This window comes from Aulonocara stuartgranti (assembly GCF_965226115.1).
Source record: "Aulonocara stuartgranti genome assembly, chromosome: 20".
Taxonomy (NCBI): Eukaryota; Metazoa; Chordata; class Actinopteri; order Cichliformes; family Cichlidae; genus Aulonocara; species Aulonocara stuartgranti.
The window spans coordinates 35,528,662-35,553,006 of record NC_138956.1 but is presented as its reverse complement, the minus strand read 5'-3'; the positions used below and the strand labels follow the sequence as shown (position 1 = coordinate 35,553,006).

The window sequence follows — 24,345 nt, the reverse complement described above, 5'->3', positions numbered from 1 at the left end:
TAATCCTCAGAGCAATGGGGGATTCCTGTAGAGGTAAGGAATGTGCAAATGTCGTGGACAAAACAATCATGTTACTGTAACAGTAATATAAGTTGATCCAGTTATTTTTGGTGTCCCAGTGCTCTGAGTATAGTTTTGTATTCAGTTCATGTTAGATTTGTGATTATAGTTCTTGTGTTATTCATATTTAGCTTTTAGTTGAGGTTAAGATCATGTTTAAACTCACAAAGGAGCATTTCATTCCTCCTGTAATGAACCGCTGATCTGTACCATAAGTCATCCTTGCGGGGGTTGTCGGAACTGTATGCGCAGGCGCACTGGGGACGGATGTGCTCAGAGGCATGCCCCGTAACGTGTATGGAGCAGTCTGTCGCGGCAGGAATAAGTTGTACAAAGTCCATGTAAGTTACGATAATACTTTGATAAGTATGATAAGTGTGTTTCTAATGTAAGGTATGTTGCTGCATTTGTATTGTGAGCTATCTGAAAACCTTTTCATTCTGTATTTACGTTACTAACATCCATGTGCTATTTTTTAGCTAGACATGTGTGTCATGCAAGCTAGCAGCACCCCATGAGAAACGGGCCGAAGTGTTTAAGTGTTTACCGGAGTTTTTGCACCCTTGGCAAGCGGACTGAGGTATGTGATGAGAGGTGATCTGTTGTTATATTTTATTTAACTGAACTGTGTAACCCCTTGATGCTGTTTGAAGTAACCCCTTTTGTTTTATTTAATCTGTGACTGTGTATCTCAAAATTACTTGTTTGAACTTGCCTGAATTAACTTAAGCTCATTGTTGTTATTGCTCATTGTTATAGTTCAAAAGGTACTGTACGGGTATCAATTTTTTCTTATTTTATAGTTTTCACGGTGCTCAACGTCCAGAGAATGAGCCGTGTGTGGTGAGGAAATAAATGGCTGCACCCGTTAGAGACTCTTCTGTCGTTCTTGATGCCAAAGGCTGCTACAGTGAAAACTCATCGCTGCCTTGCAGCCATCTACACTCATCTTATTCTTTCGTCGAACTGTGAGTAAAGGAGTGTATCGCATCATCCAGAGACTTATTGCCACAGAAGCAAGTTATAGACAAAGTTGAATGTGGAAAGTAACTCTAGACTCAACGTAGTATGTTATTAGTTTCTTGTTAGAGGCAGTTCCTATGTCACACTGGAATTCAGCCTCAACTTATGATGTTAGTATCTCGAAAACAATGACGAAAACCTGGACACCGATAAATTTAATGTGAAAATACGTGTAACTCAGTGAACAGATTAATTTAGAATTTCCAATATGCACATTTGGTATTTATAATACAACAGGCTGTGCTTACCCTTTTATATTTGGACCGGTCCTCTGCTCGCCTCGCCTCACGCTCTCACCACAGGCCAAATCTGCCTTCCTCAGCACACCAAAGATCCGGGTCACAAGGCACCAAATTGTTAAATCCTCCCGATTCTTTCGATCTTTGGGCTAAAGGAAGGACGATACTCGGTGTATAAATGCTCAATCAACAATTCCTTTATTACACACAATTCAACACTTTTGAGCATAAACCATCCGGATGGGGAGACATGCATGCAGAGGGTCACAGCAAATCTCCAACTGGTGGAGGGTGACTCAAACTCTTATAGCCTCTAGTGGCCCCCACCTAGTCGTAAAAACCTAAACATTCACATTCTTTCTCTCTCTGCAGTATGTTCTGTTCTTTTCTAATCAGACAAATAAGGCCATGACTCTCCGAAAACACTATTTCTTATAACTCAGCAGTATAATGCATCATAGACAATATCATTCATTCGCAATAAATCAGAAGTCTACAGCAGATACAAATCAGATTACCAAATGTAATAGTTATCATCTTCTCCTAATTCAGGAGAATAATGCAAACTAAAACTACATAATAATTTCACAATCTTTAATTAGGGGTGTAACTAGAGATGGCACGATACCACTTTTTTATGTCCGATACCGATACCGATATCATAAATTTGGATATCTGCCGATACCGATATGAATCCGATATAGTGTTTTTTAATCAACAAAACTGTTTTTTAAAATATCTTGCTGCATTTTGCAAGTCTGCAAGTTCATACTCAAGTTTAAAACAACAACTACACTAAAGCTATTCTGTTATACCTGTATGCAAAAAAAATATTTCATAGTTCAGCAATACTGATCAATCTAATAAACTTAGACCTACACCATCCTCCCTATTCTGGTATTTTAAAGAGTACTTAGCGTAAATATTAAGCAACCTAACTAATAGGGTTCCAACTCCCAGCAACAACAAAAATAAATAAATAAAAAATAGGGAACCACCCCTCACGCGCCACCTCATGATGCTTAATCGACGTAATCAACCTTAATTTGATGCAGTGTGAAAAAAAATGCACAGAAATCAATTATTTTTCAAGAAATATTAAATAGATTCAACATCTTTCTTCAACAAAATTGCAGACTGCACAGATGGTACCTTCCCAAAGGAAAAAGTACTATAGCTTACTAGGGTATATATTAGACTTAATAGTCACTATGTACAGTAATTGACTTCTATTCATTTTACATCAAATTAAAACTTTGGGTGTCAGATAATTATTTATTAAAAGCTCGACATTTTAAATGAGAATAAGAAAGAAAAGTATGTCTTTGTGCCCCCTTTTCCCTGTTCATGCCCTATCGGCCCCCCTGGCTAAACTTTGCTAGATCCGCCCCTGCGGATCTACCAACCGCACCAACCGTGCGGATTTACCAGCCGTCAGCTACGTGGAAAAAGATCCTCGAGTAGAAAGTAATATTAAATAAATTCTAACAACAGCTTATCAAGCTTAAACGTGCTGCTGTTGTTCAGCCGCTGGTTTCCTCTTTCTGGTGCAAAGTGGGCCAAAAACAAACAAGAGACACGGACTCCCGACAGAAAAGCCGATCAGCTGATCATTTAAGCAGTTTCACGATTGAAGTAGCAGCCGGAGAGCGAGAGGCAGTCGCTTGTTAAGCTTAACGTGGGAATGCTTTACAAACATTCAGAGATGGACTTACACACTTGCTTTACTTCTCTCGGGGATAACTTTGTCGGAGATGAAATGCCAGGTTGCTAGCGAAGCTCCACATGCTATCCAGACCACCGACAGGTCCCGCATGCCACAGCCGCTCTATCACGTGATGCATACTGCTCCGACTGCTAATGTTCTGAGGTGAGTTACGGCGTGTTGCAAGTTTTGCGAGGTGCTTTCGTGATATTTAATGGATCGGATTACATTTTTTATTTTTCTCCGATATCCGATCCAGTAATTTAGGTCAGTATCGGACCGATACCGATACGTAATATCGGATCGGTCCATCTCTAGGTGTAACATAGCATAAGATAATATAATAATCCCACAAACCCTTTCCACAATAAGGCACTTGCAAACAAACACATTTCTACTGCACCATTTGTCTTAGATTGGCCTCTTTTAAGGATCAATTGCCATTAAAACGTATTAAATCACTGTGCTTAGGCAGGAGAAATAATGAAGAACGTGACTTCCTTTACTAGATTTTAGAACAAACATTTTTAACAAATCAAAGGGCACAGGAAACATTTTGAGAAACATTATGAGACAGGAAACATCTTGAATGAAATCAAAGGGATCATCTTCATCACTTCTGCAAATTCAGTCTTTTTCTTTTTAAACCACAGAACATCTGGTTGGTTTTGTAATGAGCTAACGTATATTCAGATGCAACACTATGTACTATGGTGAGCTTATTGTAAAACATAAAAAGTAACAAAGAGGAACATCAGATACCAACACGAACAGGAAGCAGCTGGTGTGTGGGTAAACTGGTGTCCATGGTGACAGTTACAAGGTAAACAAGCTGTTTGAAGTTAGTGCTGAAACTGAATGTGATTGGATAATGCTTGGTCAGAACAGTGCATTGTTGTCAGACAACAGCCAATGGGCTGCAAGGTGGCTGTTAATGCAAATGGAACAGTTTAATTGTTTAAAACATCAAAAGCACCTCCAAATGACCTTCCATCTTTCTTAGAAAAAAAAGAAATTTGTTCTGCTGCTCATATAATTGTGACCTGTGTATTTGCTGTTACCAACACCAACCACTAATATTGCCTATATTATATGTAGCCTCACCGGATACAAGTACTGGAGTTCTTAATGTGCAGTCTTTTATTATCAGTGAAGACAGAAATGTCCCCATTTTGTCCAAAAATGTGTGTGTGTGTGTGTGTGTGTGTGTGTGTGTGTGTGTGTGTGGATATCTATCTATATCGCTATATATTTTTAAAAAAAATCAAATCAAATAATAAGAAAACTACAAAAACAAAACAAACAAATAAACCAAGTGAAAGCTAAAGTACTTCATTACTCTGGTACAGTTTTTGTATGCATGCTAAACCCAGTCAGTTTGTGTTCTGGTGCTTGGATTGGTGGGTTGACTGCTTGAGTTTTCCAAGCTCTCAGTGATGACTTCACGGCAGACACATACAGGTTCACATTATGTAGCAGTCCACTGCTGGATGTACAATTTTAATTTCTCTAGACTTTCATATTTTATTCAAAAAACTGAGGTAGCAGACTTATTTCTTCCTGTGCAGTCATGAAAAAAAAGTCTAAAAAGCACAATTTTAACATTATTGCATGTTAAATAACTTAGAGAAATAGGTAAGAGATGGATTGGAGATCTAGGTTCACCAATTCTATGTAATACTGTAATTTTCTGCTGCTCATTCCTGTGCAATATCCCATCTGCCCTCCCGTCATATTTCTTTTCAAGATTTTCTTATTTAATCACTAGTGTACATATATTTATATTTATAGATACATATATATATATTTAGTCATCTTTTCTCTTTTACCATGTCTCTCTAATATTTTGCTCCTTACTATTTTTCTATTTTCTTTATTATTTTATTTTATTTTATTATATTTTCTCCTACTGTATCATGCTGCTGAGTGACTGCTGCTCGTCAAACACATTTCATTGCAATGTTGACCCTGTGCTAACTTGCATATGACAAATAAAACTGAAAACTGAAAACTATGTTCCCCCCAAAAATCATGTAGCAGTCCAATTTTGCCATCTTTGCGTAAAATGACACCACATTAGCTATCAAAACAATGTCACGGGAACAATGTGCTATTATCAGAGCTTAAGGTGGACCAACAAAATATCAAATGGTATGACTTTTTTTTGCAGAAGAATTTATTTTGATGAATATTTTGTATTTACAGCACTCAGTTTGCATATTTATTAATGTGAAAGCTGAATTGTCAATAGGCAACAGACACAATAAAGCATAATAAAAAAAATTCTTTAGATTTATCATTACAAACAGCAACAACACAGAATGGACGCTTTACATAGTCTGACAAAGACTGTATAAAGAGAGACTGGGCCTCTGGTGCAGGAAGCTGCAAAGGAAAAGGAGGTCTGGGTGTCTCTGCTTAGACTGCTGCACCCAACACCTGAACCCAGGTAAGCTTCAGAAACTGGACTGCTGGATGGGCATGATTTCTTGTGGTCACTTGCATTGATTCTTTAGCTGCCTCTCTTAATCCACTTTCAAGAGGTTTCATTAAATAATGGTTCGCTGTCTCTGATCTCTATCGGACAGAAAAAACATTTTTGTCAGAAAACAAATTGTGTCTATAAAGAACAAAGTTATTACAGTAAGAACTAGACTGAAAACTAAACTTCGGTCTTAACAGAATCAAATGAAACCGGACTTGAAAAATTAAAACAATTAAAATAAAGCACAATACACACACAACCCGAGGAATCGTTAGTGTTTACTGGGACAAAATTGTACTTATAGCCTGTTCTTACTTCTGGGCCCGATTCCAGGCAGTGTGTGCAACAAACAGAGTTCTGACTTTGTTCACTGAGGAATTGAACAGATGGTGATGTTTAATTGAAAAAAACAGCAATAGGAGATTAAAAGCTTTATTTAACAGCCACTGTGAGCAGATCTAAAATCTGATCTGGATGGGAAAAGACCAGAATGACCAGAATCAGAACTGCATCTGAGCCTGATTTAGTCTGAATTAATGATTGTTATTCATGTTCTTGCTATGCAATTGGCCTGTGAGTGACCATTTAGGTGATTTTCAGTGAAAGATATTGAGGTACAGCCCAAATTTTTAAAAACTGCAGCATTAAAATTGTTGTTTAAAATAATTTACATGACTGAATGTCTTTCTGTGAACAAGTTCCTACTTGAAATGTTCAGGACACAGACAGTCTGCATTTAAAAATCCCCTTTAGACTACATCTAATCCCATTTTAGATTTTTAAAGTAATTTAGGGCTCGTTTTCACTCAGATATTCACATCGTCACGTATCCATCCAACACATGACTCATCAGTTTGTTATGTGTCTAAAGCTTCATACACAGAAGTTTAACCCATATATACTATTCAGGTTGAATTTGACCCATTTTGACATTTAACAGCAGCAAACACCCTAAATTTCATTTTTTTTAACTTGAAATTTGATTACTTGAAGTGACCCAAAATACATAAACAATAAATTATTTAAAACTTTTATACTTTTATTTGTTTTTCCAAATACTACATTTTTTTTTTTACATTGAGGCTGTGCCAGTCAAATTTTACCTGTAGCTACTGAGATACTGAGTTTGGGTCAAATAAAGGAAAATACATTTTACAAATTTTACGGAATCATGAAACTGTGAAACTCTACATCCACAAAGTTCAAGGGGACAGGGAGCAGAAGGTGCCTTGACATGGACTGGAGATCTGAGACAGGCTGGCAGGGCGTCGCAGTAGTTAGCACTGTCACCTCACAGGAGCAAGATTCAAACGTGGCTGCGGCCTTTCTGTGTGGAGTTTGTCTGTTTGGACAACTCCAGAATACATCGGTTCTCTGACTTCTTTCCACAATACAAAAACACTATAAAGTGGTTAAATTGAACTCTAATTATTAAAAAGTGTAACGTTAAAATGAGTTCATCCTTCATTAATTCAAATAGGATGATAAATACGCTGGTTCACCACTTATTGCTTTTATTGAATAAACTATAAATTTCTAATAACAGATCAGTTTAAAGTTCATGTCTAAGCTGAATCACAGCTTTTGGCTCAGTTTAGAAATTTACTGTCTGTTGTGTCATTATGATAGTTTTGTAAATGTAAAACCAGCAAAAAATAAGCACTTGATATGCAACAGTTTTAGTGAAGACAGGTACAGCAGAGACCTCGGGGGGCAAATGTGCAGATCACCGTCTTCACATCACTGAAGAAACATAATGAAGTGTCTGGTTTTTTTGAATTATCACAGTAAAAGGGAAGTTAAGTGATGTCAAGAAAGCTGTAAGGTGAAATAAGGATTGCGTGTGTATTTACCTCGTGACAGTGCTTGAAGTTCATACTTTTGTGCCTGCAAAATAATGTTATGAATGAATAAAAAAAATGTGCTCTTTCAGTGATTGAGTCTGACGCCCCTGACTGAGTCTGGCAGCTGTAACATCTGTATATAACAGAGCCTTTTACCTGCTGATGTGCTGCTGCTTGATGATGCTGTCCCCCTCTGCTGGAGCTCCCCTCACTGATCCAGTTGATCTGCTGGTTGGTTGCTTCTGGTTTTTGATGTTTTGCTTTACTGATCATTTGTTGAGCAACATTTAAACAGCCGTCCCAGTCTTTCCTTTTTATGTTGCTCGTGATTTCTTTAGTCAGAGTTTCATTTGCTTCTTTCCTCAAAAGCTCCTCCAGAACCTTTTTCTCTTCTTCCAAAATCAGTTTGTAGTAAAAAGTTTTCTTGTTGCACCAACTGTATTTTTCTTCAAACCATTTTCTCCACCCACTCCAAGTCATGAAGAAAGCGACAACAGTCATGCTGAGGAGCAGAGAGTAAGCAGCAAGCTGAAAAAGAAGCAAAAAACATGCAAAACATAACAGCATTAATGTGTCTGTGTATTTATTATACTTTCATAAATTAAAAAGAAAACGTAACAGTACAATAACATTACATATTCACTGTGTACATATGCACATCCTCACCTTTGACTTCATTTGCAGCTCAGTTATTTGAGCTGTTTCATCAGCCGTGAGACCCTCAGGTTCGCAGAACAGCTTCCTCTTTTTTTCATCAGTGGTACAGCAACTATACCAGTCTGTGAAAAGCAACACAGCTACAATCCACAGCAGACTGATTAGAAACGCTCTGATAACGCGCTTTAGTACAAGGCATAAAAACGTGGATGGATGGTCCGCTGTGCTCCGAAATGTCTGGTCTATCAGGAGCACCAGGAAAAATACTAAAAAAACAGGCACGACCACCATTTCATTGCAATCAAAAGTGTGGCCTGAGCAAGCGCACATCTTGGCTTGCAGATACATAAATGCGAAGAAAATCCCAAAGCCTGTGCCAGTGGTGCCGATTTTTCCACTACGGACATATTGCAGGAGTTTATTCAACATCTTGAGCAGTTCGGTGCCTGCTGAGGCTGCAGCTTCTGACCTGTAAAATTACAGACACGGAAAAAGAAATATTTCCTGCTTTTCACACCAAGTATCAGAGTCTCTTTGAAATTCAGCTTAATATCTCAGTCCTATAGCAGCTGTGAAGTGAGCAAGTCCTCCAGTCAAAGTGAAGATATGAGCTCTCTGCTCCCACCCTCACATAAGAACCACGAGTGCTGCTCCTACAGGTGGCAGGATGCAAACGCAACGTGACGTCATGAGAAGGAGTTTAAACAGCACTCTGTTCAAAACGTTTCCAAAGTCGTGTCAACAAATTTCATGTTTCCCAAACACTTTATACTATGATGAGGTTGTGTGGCACGACAGGTTTTTTGATGAATGACTTGGAATGATGAATTCTATCAGCACAACAAATACTGAGTATTAGGTACTATTAGGTACTAACACTCATTTAAATACAGTAATTTGGTCTTAGATTCCGTTAGTTATCATAATCCAGGCTTCATAACCTTTCTGTTTTTTTATCAGTTTATTTTTTCAACTGCATTATGACTAACAACGAAAAATCTCCACAGTTTGAAACGTAGAGTGTTACAGATACAAAGTGAATTTATGTTATTTATGTCATGAGATGTTAAAACGTGTGGTTAACACAATTTAGTCACCACAGCCTGTGGAGTCTACTGTAAAGAGATGGCAACTCAAACCAACTTTTTTATTCAGTGTTGAAACAAAAAATGTCAAGCAAACATGAACAAGAGAGGTGAAGAAGAAAAAGAATGCAAGCAGGGTGGAGTGGGTGGAGATGACTGCCAGGGGTGATTTGTGGCAGAACAAGTAAGATAAGATAAGATAAGATAGAACTTTATTAATCCCTCGGGTGGGTTCCTCTGGGAAATTCGACTTCCAAAAAGCACAGCAACGACCGAAGTTACAGTTACAGAACTGTTATATATATACACACACACACACACACACACACACACACACACACACACACACACACACACACACACATATATAAATACAGAGACAAATATAAATAAAATATACAAAGGGGATAAATAGAATAAATAGGAATAAAAATAAAAATACAAGTGAATTGCACATTTCAAGTATTGAGTCTATTGCACTGTTGACTATTTACAAAAAGTATTGCACAAGGTATTGTACAGTGAGGTGAAGAGGCACTACAGCTTAGTTGTTCCCCCCTCCTTTGTCCTCCTGTTTCCCCTCCCTCTCCCCTCCAGAGAGGAGTTAAACAGTCTGATGGCGTGTGGGACAAAGGAGTTTTTAAGTCTGTTAGTTCTTGTCTTGGGGAGAAGCAACCTGTCACTGAACAGACTCTTCTGATTGTTTATGGCCGTGTGCAGAGGATGCCCAGCATTGTTCATAATGTCCATCAGTTTCTTTAGTGTCCTTTTCTCTGCCACTGTCACCAGAGTGTCCAGCTTCATGCCGACCACAGAGCTAGCCCTCCTGATCAGTTTCTCCAGCCTGGATGAGTCCCTCTTTGCTGTGCTGCTCCCCCAGCACACCACAGCATAGAAAAGTACTCCAGCAACCACCGACTGGTAAAACATCCTCAGGAGCTTCCTGCAGATGTTAAAAGACCTCAGCCTCCTGAGGAAGTACAGTCGGCTTTGGGCTTTTTTATACAGGTGCTCTGTGTTGCATGACCAGTCCAGTTTATTGTCCACCCACAGCCCGAGGTACTTGTACTTGTTGACCACCTCCACCTCCTCCCCCTCTATCTGAACCGGCAGTGGACCTTCTCTGGACCTCCCGAAGTCCACAACCAGTTCCTTAGTCTTTGAGGTGTTGAGTTGCAGGTGGTTTGTGTGACTCCATGCGACAAAGTTCCTCACCAGACTTCTGTACTCCTCTTCCTGATCATCCCAGATACACCCCATGATGGCCGTGTCGTCTGCAAACTTCTGAATATGGCATAATTCAGAGTTGTAGCAGAAGTCAGAGGTGTACAGGGTGAAGAGAAGAGGGGAAGTGAAAGTTTACAAGATGGCAGTGAGACCAGCTGTGATGTATGGTTTGGAGATGGTGTTACCGAGAAAAAGGGGCAACCACAACAGCACAAGAAGACAAATGTTTCCTGTATTTCATGCAAATTAGTAGTGTCCATGTTTTTTGTTACAGCAAATGTTTCTAGGTCTGGTGGACCCACTGTGGCTTTCGTTTTTAAATCAAAGAAGCCTAAAAATGCATGTAAAAATATAGTAACTGAGAAAAAGATATTAGATTAGATTAGATTATATTAGACTAGATTAGATTAGACTAGATTAGATTAGATTAGATTAGATAGGACTTTATTAATCCTTCAGGTGGGTTTCTTTAGGAAATTCTGACTGTCAGTGTTTTGTGACCTTCTAAAATCATACTTCAGACTTTCGCTTGTGGTTTAATGTCCTTGAGACTTTGTCACTTCTGAAAAAAAGATATGAAAATGGAAGCACATGTTGTCCTAAAATCTATTCGTATATACGTTAGAGCACTGATGGTTACAGAGATACAACATGTGCAAAATGAATGTCAGATCTGCCAGTTTCATAGGCACTCACAAACTCTGACACAATCAGAGATGCAGGATTTTGTAACTGAGCACTGATGATAAACTGGATGGTCTCTCTACTCGTTAGTTCAGAGCACATGGTATACATGTTTTCCAAAATGAAATTCACATTATAATTCATTCTTCCACAAAGTTTTCAACTTTGCATCAATTCACTTCCTGCCATTTTTTCTTTACTCTCATATCATTTTTGACTGCTTACTCTAATTACCAGTCCATTTCTTACCATGTTCACACCATCCATCCATCCATCCATCCATCCATCCATCCATCCATCCATCCATCCATCTTCTTCAGCTTATCCAGGGCCGGGTTGCAGGGGCAGCAGCCTAAGCAGAGAAGCCCAGACCTCCCTCTCCTCAGCCACCTCCTCCAGCTTGTCCGGGGGAACACCAAGGCGTTCCCATGCCAGCCGAGAGATATAATCTCTCCAGCGTGTCACCGGGCCTCCTCCCAGTGGGACATACCTGGAACACCTCACCCAGGAGGCACCCAGGAGACATCCTTGTCAGATGCCCAAACCATCTCAACTGACTCCTTTTGACTCTCCCTTCTCTAAGGGAGAGTCCAGGCACCCTTCAGGGTAAGCCCATTTCCACCACTTGTATGCGTGATCTCGCTCTTTCGGTCACTACTCACAGCTCATAATCGCTCAGCTCTCTCTTCACCATGACGGACCGGTAAAGCGTCCGCATCACTGCAGTTGCAGCACCAATCCATCTGTCGATCTCCGGCTCCCTTCTCCCATCACTTGTGAACAAGACCCCAAGATACTTAAACTCCTTTATTTGGGGCAGGAACTCGTCTCTGAGCCGGAAAAGGTTCTCAAGGTTCTCTTTCCGGCTGAGAATCATGGCCTCTGATTTGGAGGTGCTGATCCTCATTCACACTCAGCTGCGAGCTGGAAGGCATCAACCGATGATGCCCACAGAACCACATCATCTGCAAAAAGCAGAAATGACATTCTCAGACCACCCAAGTGAAAGCCTTTCAACACTTGGCTGCGCCTAGAAATTCTGTCCATAAAGATTATGAACAGCATCAGTGACAAAGGGCAGCCCTGGCGGAGCCCATCACGCACCGGGAATGAGTCCAAGTTATTGCCAGCTATGCGGACCAAGCTCTTGCAACTGTTAGCCTGTAGCAATTGGCCAAACACCCCATACTCCCACAGCACCTCCCACAAGACACCCTGAGGGACACAGTCGACAACACACAAAGACATGTAGACTGGTTGGACAAACTCCCATGCCCCTTCAAGTATCCTTGAGAGGATAAAGACCTGATCCAGTGTGCCACGACCAGGAGGAAAACCATATGTTCCTCCAGTCCAGGTTTGACTAACGGACGAACTTTCCCAGGGAGGCTGAGGAGTGTGATCCCCCTGTAGTTGGAACACACCCTCCGGTCCCCCTTCTTGAAAGGGACCACCACCCCGGTCTGCCAGTCCAGAGGTACTACCCCTGATCTCCACGCAACATTGTAGATGCGTGTCAACCAGGACGGTCCTATAACATCCAGAGCCTTCAGGAACTCAGGACAGACCTCATCCAACCCAGGGGCTCTGCCACCAAGAAGTTGTTTAACTGCCTCAGTGACCTCACTCCCAGAGACTGGTAGGTCATTTCCTTTGTCCCCAGACTCTGCTTCCTCAGTGGGATTTAGGAAGTCCTGGAAGTATTCCTTTCATGGAATACCTGCATGGCATCCGCAATCATGCCCTGCCTACTTAAATACTGTAGTGGGTCCTGCGTGTGGTTGTTGCGGTTGGTACGTTGAGCTGGCAGCGGGAGAGCTGCAGCTCTGTGTATTGTGGACAGCAACCGTTAAGTATTAATAAAGAATGATTAAAATGCCACTGGGTCTGCCGTGGTTGTTTACACACAACTTTATTATTTTCTTTTCTTTCTTTCTTTCTTTCTTTCTTTCTTTCTTTCTTTCTTTCTTTCTTTCTTTCTTTCTTTCTTTCTTTTTGCTCTGACTTGTATTATGAGTATGAGTCTGTGGTCTGGGAGAGAGTCCTGTAACTCTGTCTGCAAAATACAGTAAATAATGACCAATGTTGGGCAATTAATTATATAGTTACTTCTTCAAAAAAGTAACTGAGTTTTGCAAACAAAAAAGTTTTTTGCAGCCCTTTACCTAAAAATGCAGCCAAGGCACTTTTAAAATAAACATTTCAAACTATTTACAGAACAATCAGCTGCTCTGCATCAAATCTGATGCCACACAAATTATTTGTGCCACTCCAAAAAACACAACTTCTGTCGACTATTAGATAAAGCAGAACTACAGCCAGATACCTGCAGGCCTGACAACAGGAGATGTATCACTCCTGTAACACCTGTAACTAGGGATGGGTACCGGTGTCCGGTGCCATGATGGCACCGGTTCTGACATAAACGGTAGTAACCAGACCGAAAAGCAGCGCACATTTCGGTGCTTTATTTCGGTGCTTTTTTTTCCTGAGCTGTGATACACTTCTAGCCAATCATTTTAGTTTCCGAGGATAGTAGGCGGTCCAGGTACGTACGTTCTTTTAGAGCAGAGCTACAGATTAAAAATGCCCAAGGCGAAGCGGTCAAAAGTCTGGCTGTACTTCACAGCAAAAGATGCAAACTCAGCAGCCTGCAACAAGTGCTTTAAGCTGATACTGTGATACTGTCAAAGGAGGTAACACCTGAAATCCGATGAAACACCTGGCGACGCATAGCGTTTTTTTTAAAAGCCCAGAAATGCGCCGTATGATAGCTTGCTCACACCGAGCGCATCTACTGTGCGTGGGTTGCCTGTTATCGGACCCGGAGTTAGCAACATCCCCCAAAAACCCCGAAGAGGAGAGTCCTGGCCCCTAGCCCTGCCAGTGTAGCAGAAATGATGAGGATGATGATGCAGCAGCCGTTCTTCTCTGCGTGAGTAGCTTAATGTTGTTCGTGTGTAATTTACGTTGAGTAGGCTAACCACGTTATTACATTAATGCATGTAAGGTGAACTAACAAACATCATCATAGCTACATGCGGCTGTCTTCTTGTTTGATGGCAGATACTCCCTTCACCCTGGCCAAAAAGGCTAAAATGACCAAAGAAAAAGTGGAAAACAGTTAAACACGAGAGGTTTTGGACAAAGTTTGTGTTTTTTCCATTGTTTAAGCACTGCTTCCAGCCAAGAGTGATACCATATATGCCCCATAGCTGCAGAAAAGGCTAACATTGTTATCTATTTACAAAAAACCAGCTGAACATGAGAGGTTTTTGGACCAATTTTGTGTTCTCCATTCTTTAAGCACCGGCACCGTTTCAAAAGTACCGATTTGGCACCGGTATCGGATAAAACCTAAACGATACCCATCCCTACCTGTAACATTCAGCAGTCGCCTCATTGTTCTGGCACACACAACAAAACTATTGACTACACTACACACTAACTACACAAGATTTGTGCTAAATGTCGCAAATCTCTCACATCTCAAAACACCGCCGTCACTCCTAAAACTTCCCCCTCCCTAAACAACTAAATGCCATGTTGCCATGTCATTTTTTGATTGGTCGACATGGTACATTTTTCCACCAATAGGAAAGGGCGGGGGATGTTTTGGTTTTGTTTTTGCTAACAGGCGGAGAGTTCATTCGAGCGTTTTCCTTATAAAACGCAGTTTTTACCGTTTCTTCCCGCAGTAAATATAAACAACGACAGTACAGGAAGTGCTGAATTATTAGGCAAATGAGTATTTTGTCCACTTCATCCTCTTCATGCATGTTGTCTTACTCCAAGCTGTATAGGCTCGAAAGCCTACTACCAATTAAGCATATTAGGTGATGTGCATCTCTGTAATGAGAAGGGGTGTGGTCTAATGACATCAACACCCTATATCAAGTGTGCATAATTATTAGGCAACGTCCTTTCCTTTGGCAAAATGGGTCAAAAGAAGGACTTGACAGGCTCAGAAATGTCAAGAATAGTGAGATATCTTGCAGAGGGATGCAGCAGTCTCAAAATTGCAAAGCTTCTGAAGCGTGATCATCAAACAATCAAGCGTTTCATTCAAAATAGTCAACAGGGTCGCAAGAAGCGTGTGGAAAAACCAAGGTGCAAAATAACTGCCCATGAACTGAGAAAAGTCAAGCGTGCAGCTGCCAAGATGCCACTTGCCACCAGTTTGGCCATATTTCAGAGCTGCAACATCACTGGAGTGCCCAAAAGCACAAGGTGTGCAATACTCAGAGACATGGCCAAGGTAAGAAAGGCTGAAAGATGACCACCACTGAACAAGACACACAAGCTGAAACGTCAAGACTGGGCCAAGAAATATCTCAAGACTGGTTTTTCTAAGGTTTTATGGACTGATGAAATGAGAGTGAGTCTTGATGGGCCAGCTGGATGGGCCCGTGGCTGGATTGGTAAAGGGCAGAGAGCTCCAGTCCGACTCAGACGCCAGCAAGGTGGAGGTGGAGTACTGGTTTGGGCTGGTATCACCAAAGATGAGCTTGTGGGGCCTTTTCGGGTTGAGGATGGAGTCAAGCTCAACTCCCAGTCCTACTGCCAGTTTCTGGAAGACACCTTCTTCAAGCAGTGGTACAGGAAGAAGTCTGCATCCTTCAAGAAAAACATGGTTTTCATGCAGGACAATGCTCCATCACACGCGTCCAAGTACTCCACAGCGTGGCTGGCAAGAAAGGGTATAAAAGAAGAAAAACTAATGACATGGCCTCCTTGTTCACCTGATCTGAACCCCATTGAGAACCTGTGGTCCATCATCAAATGTGAGATTTACAAGGAAGGAAAACAGTACACCTCTCTGAACAGTGTCTGGGAGGCTGTGGTTGCTGCTGCACGCAATGTTGATGGTGAACAGATCAAAACACTGACAGAATCCATGGATGGCAGGCTTTTGAGTGTCCTTGCAAAGAAAGGTGGCTATATTGGTCGCTGATTTGTTTTTGTTTTGTTTTTGAATGTCAGAAATGTATATTTGTGAATGTGGAGATGTTATATTGGTTTCACTGGTAAAAATAAATAATTGAAATGGGTATATATTTGTTTTTTGTTAAGTTGCCTAATAATTATGCACAGTAATAGTCACCTGCACACACAGATATCCCCCTAAAATAGCTCAAACTAAAAACAAACTACAAACTACTTCCAAAAACATTCAGCTTTGATATTAATGAGTTTTTTGGGTTCATTGAGAACATGGTTGTTGTTCAATAATAAAATAATTCCTCAGAAATACAACTTGCCTAATAATTCTGCACTCCCTGTATTCAGGAAGAAAACCAAACATTGCAGATATTTTTATCATAACTCTGGTTTTACGTGGTCTATCAACACAATTTAAAAACTGGCATAAAGTCCACACTTTTTCCGTCAATTGTTCCGTCTGTCCTGCTCACATCTCCAATGGTTGTACACGTTGTCATTAACGTGGCTTCACTTTACTTTTTGCTATAGCCACTTTACTAGCTAAAACACCGGTGTCGGCACATAAGGACGCTGTCATAGCCTGTCAACAACGTTCATTAGCTGCGTATATACGAATGTGAATCGCATTATTGGCTGGAGTATGGGATGAGGTGGCATCGTTTTAATCCCATACGGGAGCAGCCAATCACTGACTGACTAACACTGCAAAACAGAATTGTTAAAGTTTTAATCTTAATTTAAATTCTGGTTAGATTTTCTTTTTTTGTACGCAACACAGCGTGCAGCTTAGAGCGAACATTGCTCATAAGGGTCTTCTGAATCGCTCTTTGTCTGGTCCCTCACCCTGGACCAATTTGCCATGGGAGACACTACCAGGGGGCAGAAGCTCCCGGAAAACATAGCCCCTGGGATCCCTCGGACACACAAACCCCTCCACCACGATAAGGTAGCGATTCGCTGAGGAAGCTCTGGTGGAGGCCCGTAGCCGTCCATGTTCACACCATGTTACTTTATCTAGTTTGGTGGTAACTAACTAACATCTGAGCTCATGCATAACCATTTCTATCTGCATTACTGAGTGTTTGGGCTGTTAGACCGTTCTACTTCTGTTTTTCCACACCATCAAAATTCTGTTTTCAGAAAACTGGCCCAGTAACAGTCTTGCCTTACGTCTATGAGCCAATCATCTTCCATGCATTTTAAATCTCAGTGCTCTTTTGTTAATCTGCCTTTCAGACTGTGTTTCATGTGCCTTCATCTCTGTCACTGCATATGTCTAGACCACTTCCTTTCTTCACTTTGTTTAGTAGTTTCATTGTGTAACCCGTGTAATTGTTACGCCTGCTGTTCTGCGTTGTGTTTTGGTGTTGAAGCAAGAGGCAGGAGACAGTGTCGAATCTTTGGCTCTTTACTGCACATCTGCAACACAGAGACACATGTTCGATCCGTGCGTGTCACGCGACTGCCCGTAACCCTCTCCTCCGGCCATGCTGAAAGGAGCTGTGCCCTTAATGTACATTAATGTAACGAACCAAATACAACAAATTATTTCAAACCATTGACTTAAACTCTCAAAAACAAAAAGCACAAAATAAACAATATGTCACTAAAAAACATCAAAACAACTTATAAGAACAATAAATGAAAGACTGCATCTCCAAAACATAAAAACATCTCCATACCTGCAACACAGAGACACATGTTCGATCCGTGCGTGTCACGCGACTGCCCGTAACCCTCTCCTGACGAAGAAAGAAAAGGTGCATGCTGTTACACAAAAGGAGAGACTGACGCGAGTAAACTCTCAAGCCGCTAGCGATACGGACTAGCTTAGCTTGCTAGCATATTAGCCGAGTTCTCGGCTATAACTCATTATAATTGTGTATTAATGAACTCGTCCTCCACAAAACTTATCCCAAATGAGTCTCTTAACGATAAACAAAAACGCGGCGGTACGGTCGTATTCACACTGAAGCTTGGGATCCGAACAAACTTTGATTAACAGAGAGCAATGTGGCAGTGACTTACCTCCGGCCATGCTGAAAGGAGCTGTGACCGGGGCACACATGCACGCGCCTACGTCACCACGCAACGCACACACGCACATGAACGCACACAGACCGAACACACAGATAGGAGAGTGAGATGCAAAAAAATGACATATTTATTCCAAAAAAGAAAGTATTTTGGGTGAAATTCACAAGTGTTTAACACATATGTTACATTCACCCCCCCTGAATTTCACCAAAATCACTACACATCTGAATGGTACTGCAGTACCAAGAGGCACAACGACGCTGAACTACCATCACCCCCGGAACAGGTAACCCAAGGATCTTACCCCATAGTTCAGTTAAAAACTATCCATAAATGGATTAAAAGAAGTTGGATAGGTTGATCAGGCCTCCAACCCTTTCAGAACACAAAGGTGCAGCCTACACCTCATCAAACGTGGTCCCATAAAAACGCCCAGGGTGGGTGTCATGATGCCTCAAGCAAGTACAACACATTCATAATACGCAATGGGATGACCCAAAAAAAACAGTCTATGTCAGAGGCCGAGCCTCCCGTGGCGGTAACAGGCCCCATGTAATAGGCTTCTGGACCATGTTTTCTATCAGCCTGTTGACTGACTTTACCACCCGACCTGCTCTGGTAACCACTCTGCTTCGAACATTGGCATGGTCAGAGTCATGTCTTGGCAAGTTGGATGGCTGCTCAGTATACGGCTGACCAGAGGTCTGATTGATGTCTGAACCAGAAACAGGAACAGTCTGCGGAACAACAGCGTCCCCATGACAGGCACCTGGAACAGAATCTGTGCCAGACTGTGTCGAATCAGAGGTAGCGGAACAGTCAACCGGAGTAGGAAGAGCAAAGTGCTGGGCCTGACCAGCAGGGCTTGCTGGAATGTCCGTTGTGCAAGTCTGAGAATCAGGTGGGGCATTGTCCACATCCGCACCATCACATGAACCATGCTGACGATCCGTGGACTGTGAGGCATGCTCTCCTGCCGCGGAATCCACATCCACTCCATGGCTCAAATCCGAAAGGACCCACAAAGAAGTCCTTGCTGCGGTAGACTCTGTCCCTAGACTGCCAGGGTCCTCCAGATCCCCATCAGCACTGAGATCCCCCCCACTGGAGAAAACGTCTAAGGACTGACTTCCCAACGAATCCTGGACAGGAAGGAAACTCACGTCCAACAGAAGGTTTCTGTGTACAACCTTACTCTGGCCTGAAGAGTCACTGATCCTGTAAATGTGGGTCCTGGGGTGCCTCTCCACAACAGTGTAAACCTGAGGCTCCCACTTGTCTGCAAGTTTCTTCCTGCCCCGCTCGCCTTTATTGGCAAGCAGGACGCGATCCCCAACGTTCAGAGACACACCTTTAATTTTCTTATTGTATTGACGAGCCTGATGCTCCTGCTCATTGCTGGTGTGCTCCTGGGCGATCCTGGCAGCCTCAGACAAGTACGACAGAAGAAGCTTGGAGTAGCCGTTAAAGTCCACCACAATGGGATCATGCAAAACAGACTTGAACATAACGTCGACCGGTAGTCGTGGGACACGGCCGAACATCAAATAGAATGGGGCATATCCAGTAGTCTCGTGAACAGTTGCATTATAAGCAAAGGTCAATGTCTGAATCTGCTGCGGCCATTCCTGTTTGGCTCTGAGAGGGAGAGCTCGCAGCATGTTGCCAAGTGTACGGTTGAACCGCTCCGTGCCCCCATTCCCCATAGGGTGATAAGCTGTAGTGTGAGACTTGGCAACGCCCGAAATCTGCAGAAGCTCAGAAAATAGTTCACTCTCAAAGCTGGGACCTTGGTCTGAGTGAATACGCTCAGGGAAACCATATACACAAAAAACACAGTCCCACAACTTTCTGGCAACCTGCTTGGCAGTCTGATTCCTGCACGGGAAAGCAAAGGCCATTTTCGTGAAGTGGTCAGTTGCCACAAGCACGTCAACAGAGCGCTTCTTTTTGTCCTCTGCTGACCAAAAGTCAATGCAGATGAGCTCCATGGGAACAGAGGTCTTAATGCTCTCTAATGGGGCTCGTGCTGCAGGCTCTGGAGTCTTGGCAAGTATGCACCTTCCACAGCACCGAACATGCTCCTTCACATCCCTCTCCATATTGGGCCAGAAAAAACGTTGCCTTGCTAGGTGGAGGGTGCGAACTTGACCCTGGTGCCCTGCCAAATCATGGACACCTTTCAAGGCCTGCACCCGTAAATTCACTGGCAACACCAACTGGAGTCTCTTTGTTTTGCTCACAGGGTCTCTCGTCTCCCTGTAGAGAATGCCATCTCGAACCTTGAGCCTCTCCCAGTGCTTCAATAGGGCCAGTGCCCTGGAATCCATATCATGTCTCTCACGCCTGGAAGGGCGCCTCCTGCGGGCTACAAGCGGCAGGACAGCGGAGATGATGGGATCCTGAAGTTGGTGGTCCTCCAGCTCATATAAGGTAAGTGATGGCAGTACATCATTGCCAACTGGCTGCAACTGCTGAACAAGGTGGAGAATGGAGGCAGCTCTATTCTCCGCAGCGGTTTCCCAGTAATCATGGTGAGCCAAGGTAGCCGTGACTTCCGACGAACTGTAGAAATCTTCTGAGGCCAGAGCTGGAACAGGTTGTTGGACAACCCGAATATTTTGGACACCAAACCTGAAAGCGTCCTGCACCTCATGAGCCGCCGCACCTTCTGCATTCCGCACCAAGTGCTCGTAGGGCTCTTGAAGCAAGCGCCCACCGATAGGTTGATAGGTGAAGGGGTCACGACTAAGTGCATCTGCTACAACATTCTTTCGACCTGGGATGTACCTCAAATCAAAGTTGTAGGATGACAGCTTGGCCACCCACCTTTGTTCATAAGCGTCCAGCTTGGGTTTGGTCAATACATGAACGAGCGGGTTGTTGTCAGTCCACACTGTGAACTTGTGCCCCATCAACCAGTGGCTGAACTTTTCAGAGATGCTCCACTTTAGGGCCATGAACTCAAGGCGATGGGCTGGGTATCTCTGCTGTGACCTGCTTAGCGCCTTGCTCGCGAAAGCAATAGGGCGTGCCTTATCCCCGTCGATAGGCAATTGTGACAGAACCGCTCCCAGTCCATCCAGAGAAGCATCCACAGACAAAATGAACGGTCGTGAAAAGTCAGGGTGAGCCAACATGGCACAGTTAAGGAGGTCGTCCTTCAGTTTATGAAAGGCCTTGTCACATGCAGGGCTCCAATCTGCAGCAGTCAACTTCCTGAACATGCCAGCACCCCTCCCAGCGTGACTAGTCCGTCCCTTCCTCTTCTGACCAGCCGTCAGAGCAAACAGAGGCTTGGCAATGGCTGAGCAACCAGGAATGAAGCACTGATAGAAAAAGACCATTCCTAAAAAGGACTTAATCCTTTTCACAGAAGGAGTGCAACCATCCTTCTCCATTAGAGCCTCCTTTGGCATCTTGGAAATCACTTCCACCTTAGCTGGGTCCACAGCCACTCCGGTCTGGTCGATGACATGACCAAGAAACCTGACTGACTTCCGCAGCAGATGACACTTCTTTGGACCCAACTTGAGATTGTTGTCTCTCAACCTTTGAAAAACAGCTCGGAGCCGGCACAGGGCTTCCTCTTCAGTGGGAGCAAAGACCAGGAGGTCATCCAAGTAGCAGAGCAGACTGGTGAAGTTGAGGTCACCAAAGATGTTCAGCATCATGCGCATAAATGAAGCTGGGCTATTGCAGAGCCCTTGTGGCATCCGGTTGTATTCGTAGAGGCCAACAGGCGTTGTGAAAGCGGTGTACTTCTTATCCTCCTCACACATTGGAATGTTGTAAAACCCAGAGGTTAAGTCCATCGTGCTGAAGAAGGCATTGCCCCCAAGCGCGGCAAGGCAATCCGCTTGGTGAGGGAGTGGATGCGCATCCTTAAGAGTCCGCGCATTCAACCACCTGAAGTCCGTACAAATCCGCAATCCGCCATCCTTTTTCCAGACCATGACGAGGGGGGATGCATACTCGCTGATGGATTTGCGAATAATCCCTTTCTCCTCCATGTCAGTGAGTACCTGCCTTAGTTGTTGGTAATGAGCAGGGGGTACTCTTCTGTAAGGCATACGGAATGGGCGTTCATCAGTCAGGTGGATCCGATGTACAAAGCGTCTAGCTTCGCCACAGTCAAGCGGGTGTCTAGAGAAGATGTCCTCATACTGCTCAATTAGCTCAACGAGCTCTCTCTTTGATTGTAAGCTGGCATGGCATGAGTCAATGTCAAGATCACCCAAACCTAGGGAGCACAACCTGTCATTCAAGTCGGCCTCAGTAGCAGCTGGCCCACTGGCTGGTACCTGGGCCATACTCGCCATCTTGCAGGAGTCCTGCTGGAAATCAAGGTCCTCCACCGCAAGGCAAGATGAAACAACAGCAACCCTCGAGTTGCGTTTCAAGGTCAGTGGTTTTGAGGAGAGATTGGTCATCTTCAATGGCACCCACCGATCACCCCACATGGATGTGATCACCCGGCCAACAAGAACGTCTCTCGGCCCAGACCCAGAGGTGCACGGTTCCACGATGATCGTGCTGCCTGGAGAGACTGGCACATTGCTGGGTAGCCTGCCCCATACCAGATGTTCACACCGTGGGAGTAGTGTCACAGCACGAGGCAGTTTCACAGTGCCAATTTTGTCGGGAACCTCCTCACCCCTCCATCTGGTGGTGCACGACATCATGTCCAAGAAGTGCTCATAGTCAAGAAGCGAGTGCTTGCTTCCCACAGACACAAGCTTCCAATAGTCATCAGAATGTTTCATAACTCGCATCAGGTACTTGAGAACGTTGGAGCCAATGATGAGCTCATCACGCTGGCCCGACACTACCAAAACTGGTACAATGCATTTCACACCGTGGACAGTAAGTGTCAAGTCATAAACGCACTTTGGGTGGGTCTGCTTCCCACCACAGCCAACCAGCACAATCCGTTCGGCCGACTGCGGTCCACTCACAAGAGCCCCAGCCTCTCTAAGTGACTTCTCGGCCTCTTCACTCATAGTGCAAGCCATAGACCCGGAATCCATCATGCCCCTCAAGTTAACCTTGTCATTCACTGCAACTTGGGTGTAGAACAATTCACTAAATGTAGGCACTACTGCTGGTCCCTGAACCACGACACGGTATCCCTCTGGCATTGTTGAACAGGTGTTGACATAAAGAATTTCGAGATCCGATTCATCATGATTGAGGGTATTAGGTTCATCCCCCACACTGCCCCTCTCCAAGTGTGGGTGATTCAGTTTTCCGAAGGCCAACCCTGCCTCGCGACAGCCCCGGCCTCCCGTCCCTCACGACGACTGTGACAGTCCTTTTTCCAATGACCAGGAGCAAAGCATGCAAGACAGAGATTCTCTCTCCTGCAGTGCATGTGAGTGGAATGACCAGTGTTGCCACAGACCTGACAACTCTTCTTAAGAAAGGGCCCGCGGGTAAAACGCTGCGAAGGTGCAGATGCAGGGACTGTAGTCTGCACATTCTGACATGCAATCACGCGATCCAAGAGGCCGATCAGAGCGCGCATGCCAGTCACATCAAAAGCTTGGGTGTTAGTCGAACCAAGCTCGCAACCAACTGACTGCTGACTAGATTGAGTGGACACAGTGTACGTTGGTGACTGTTGGAACTGAGGAGTAGGAGTAGGCACCGGACAAGAAGACACTGACGTCCCAGAAGGACAGGTTGTCGAAACATCAGCTAGAACAGGAGTGAAGCAAGCTGCTGTGGGCGAAAGCTGACAAGTAAGGTTTGAGGCTGGTGCTGTAGGCTGAGACTGCAAGGCGACACTGGCCTGCCCAGGCTGTGATGCCATCGCTCCTTGAGGCACAATAGAGCAGTTGTGGCTAACCTCTCTCCTCTGTGAGGTGTGGAAACTGCCCTGACTGCGTGCCCTGAGTTCACGCTGGAAGCTATCAATGCGTTCTTGAACCTCAGTGGTTGTCCACTCCTCAGCTGCTTTGATGCTGAGCCTGTTCAAGAGGATGGGGTCAGGGCAATACTTGATGAACATCATCGAGACCTCACGCCCTGGATCCTCAACATTACGCCCCTGCCTACGCAAGCACTCGTCAGCAGCGTCAATAGCATTGTTTAGCCTTATCCAATATTCCATCACTCCCTCATGTTGTAATGGTTTCGTGTTATAGAAGTCAGCCATAGGCATAGAAGAGTAAGTCAATACACTAAAGTGCTGTTTCAGAATGTCAAATATCAAATCAGGAACCTGGACATGGTCAAGTGAGGGGTTGTGACGTAGGGTGACCCTCACTACATCCTTAGCCTTCCCCATCAACCTAGCCAATATGTCACGTGATCGCTGATCTGTTGGTGTGTTGCGTTTTACAAAGTACAT

At 43.6% G+C, this 24,345-nt stretch overlaps 2 long non-coding RNA genes across 4 annotated transcripts; one reads left to right on the top strand and one right to left on the bottom strand.

Annotated features, from left to right (window-relative positions):
* The first annotated feature begins 274 nt into the window (after positions 1-274).
* LOC309697824 lies at positions 275-1,149 on the top strand. Its single transcript, XR_014273926.1, has 3 exons — positions 275-401; positions 540-640; positions 864-1,149. It is a non-coding gene; the product is annotated as an uncharacterized lncRNA (long non-coding RNA).
* A 4,041-nt stretch (positions 1,150-5,190) lies between these two features.
* On the bottom strand, positions 5,191-8,780 carry LOC309697821. 3 transcript variants are annotated; one of them, XR_014273921.1, is made up of 4 exons: positions 8,023-8,780; positions 7,513-7,884; positions 7,366-7,399; positions 5,191-7,255 (listed from the first exon to the last, which is right to left on the bottom strand). It is a non-coding gene; the product is annotated as an uncharacterized lncRNA (long non-coding RNA). The 3 variants fall into 3 exon arrangements; XR_014273922.1 differs by having other exon boundaries at positions 5,191-5,604; positions 8,023-8,779; XR_014273923.1 differs by having other exon boundaries at positions 5,191-7,399; positions 8,023-8,778.
* Positions 8,781-24,345: the final 15,565 nt, after the last annotated feature.